The sequence below is a fragment of the Megalops cyprinoides genome, chromosome 3 (genome assembly GCF_013368585.1).
Source record: "Megalops cyprinoides isolate fMegCyp1 chromosome 3, fMegCyp1.pri, whole genome shotgun sequence".
In the NCBI taxonomy this organism is placed as follows: domain Eukaryota; kingdom Metazoa; phylum Chordata; class Actinopteri; order Elopiformes; family Megalopidae; genus Megalops; species Megalops cyprinoides.
The window spans coordinates 38,147,902-38,151,012 of NC_050585.1; positions in this window are offsets into that span (position 1 = coordinate 38,147,902).

Genomic DNA, 3,111 nt, shown 5'->3' on the forward strand with positions numbered 1-3,111 from the left:
GATTGGTAAAAGAGGAACAAATGTCAGCCACACTACAACTGTGGGATGTCAAAAGGGGCCCCTCAGATGTCACCTTGAAGAAGTGAGCGCTCTTGCGGCCATACCGCTGCACATTCATACATGTGCAGACTGAAGCTGGAATACTGAAGAAAACAAAAGCTTTACCATTCCCACATCTGTGTGGGCAGTGTGATCCTTTGGGCACTGTCAGCAAGTGACACTCATGAGTACAGTTTGTATGTGAACTGAACTTAAATCTGTATTAAAAGTGCAGGTAATACAAAGCCGCTGTACAATGGCATAGGACAGAGAAAAGCACCTCCCACATGTATAAACATGTCTATATACGTGGGATTCAGACCTTGAAATCCACTTTCTTGGTAATTGCTTAGGGGACATTAGTTGGCCTCATGAGTGAAGACAGGGTAAAGCGTTGTACCTCTGTGGCCTCAAACATGATGGTATAAAACAGCCATGAATCAGCGGCTCTCCTCCATAATGTTATTTTTAGGCCATGATTGGTTTGCCCACTTGTGTTTAAAAGTGTTTCTTTTTTAGTTTTTGAAATGCATGTGCTAAACCAAAATCTGGCAGACAGTTCTGACCTGTGATCAGAATTTGGCTGACTGTGTCTTTTCAAGTGAGATAAAAGTCTAACATGGTGTGTTCTCTGGTCAGTATTTGTACTAAGGACGTTACCACCACATGACTTTCAAGTTGAGGTGAAATATTAATGTGTTCTTTCGGATTTCTTAGTATTTTTTCTCACCTACAGCGGGCAGCTGGGCTCACAAGTTCACGGAGTGGAACAAATGCTGCTCATAAACCTTGAAGCCCTCATTTCTTGATGATCGCTTGGGGCAGATCAGTTGGCATGAACAGTTCTGGGAGCAGTCACATTGATGTGTTCAGGTCAGTTGGCGTTTGCCCTTGCCCTGGCTTTTGGCAGCTCACTAGGGAGTTTCAAAAAGGGCATCACACTGTCTGTCAGACCGCACTGCCCCTAAAGAGCGCTGCCGGCAGATAACAGGATGAATGGCATGACAGTGGAGAGACAGGTAAACACTAGAGGCATACCCACAGTCATGTAAATGTCACAACTGTATATCTACCCCTGACATTCACTTGACCATGTCTGGCCACTCCCCACCATATGGACGTAATCTACTAATGCGTGATGCCTTTCCACATGGGACTTAAGTCCTTCCTGCTTGTTTAAATGGTTAATACACCTTTGTGGGCTCGCTATAAGGACACAGGGCTTTCAAAGCTTTCAGGACAATCCTGGGGGATACTCTCCAGAACAGCATTAGTTGCAGTGGGAAATGTTATAATGCAACACTCGGTGAGAGATCATGATTCAAGCTGATAAATGTGATTGTTTATCACAAGATTTGTTTTTTTCAGCCCTCCTGAAAATACTGTGCATTGTAAACAACTTAGTATGTATTGCTGAGGCATTTGTGTCGCCTTATTTAGCTTCAGACATGCCAAGCTTCAAACTGCATTGTGGTAATCCAGTTATTTGAATTTACAGCAATGTCTAATATGTTTATGTCATACATTGTATTAGTGGGTGACTCATTGAAATGTTAAATATTTTATTTTAAAATGATCTACCTTGACAACTGTAACACTACCCCAAGTTCCCTGCATTACCATTCACTTTACTTCTGTTGCAATCACTCCAGTGTATCCAATGATACAAGTGCATATGATTAGGGTTTTGGAAAGGGATGATCTATATATAATTGAGACTCAGACGTCTGCTGAACATTTTTTTTCTCCAGATGTGTGAATGTAATTTCATTGGTCGTTATAAAAATTTCCTCATACAACCATATACACACTTGCATTTGATGAGTGAACCAGTCAAAGAGTAATTTCAGTAGATCTAATTGGGATGTTTGGAAAGCACAGTAAGCTGTGCAGGTGGAATTGTGACCTCGGCTTGGCCTCCCAGGATTGCTAAGAGAGTAACTGAGGGGTGGTAGATGAGGCATTCATTCCCACAGCTTGGCAGCCATGGGATCTGCAGCACACAGCTATACATGGCGATGGGAATGAGGCACGTCGCTGATGTTCTCTTATTTTCCACAGAGGAGAGCAAACTGCCTTTCCGTGGCAGTGATAAATGATGCCATCAGCACGATCGCGCACGATGGAGCCCTGCTACGCTTCCCACCTCAAACTGGGTGAAAACGGCACGTGTGGTCCCCAGCTTTGGAAAGAACAAAATGCCAATGGCACGGTGCCTTGTCTATTCCAAAGAGGTAAACCCGGCAAACGGCATCTTAAGTTTTGCAATTTGCCAAGGGCGATGAAAAGCAATTGGAGAATAGCATGTGGCCTAAATCCATGACAGAAATCTAGAGTGTCCAACATCTAGCTTGATGTTGGACACGCAATCTATGCGGTTTGGTTTGCCTTATTTTCTTCAAACTGGACTGTATTCACCAGGGTGAAATTGATTTTGCACCTGAATAACAATGCCTCACTGAACAGGGAGCGAAAAAAGACATTAATTGGCTGTTCTGACAATTTACAGTGCAGGTCCAATGCATTGTCTGAGGGAGGCAAGTTTAGTTTGTACATTTCACATAGTACACTGTGCAGCAGAGAAGGTGAGGTCATTGAGTGGTCACATCTCTTCATCTTATCTTATAAGATCAAATTGAATTGTAGCATGAGTAAGCGATGTCTTGAACTGAACTGATTGTGTGCAATGAGGCACATTGGAAGGAAGAGAGGAACATTTATTAGCAATGATTTATTATCTATTTATCATCAAGCCATGATTTGGAAAGGTGCACCAAACCAATATTTTATATAATCAAGTAAAAGACAAACAGAACACCTGCTTGTCTACCAGAGGACTGGGCCAAGTAATGATTATTGTTTAAGGCAAATTTATTGTATAATTTAACGAGCATTACTCCAATTCTGTATTTTCGCACTGTTAATTTGATTGATTGTTATTTGCTGGATTTAAGCTGCTGCAGTTACTCAAGGGAGGTAAAGATTCAGTAGAAAGATATAAATCTTTATCTGTCCTTTTAGAGCACAAGGGCTGTGAAGCAAAAAGCCTTGCCAAAAATCCATACAATCCAT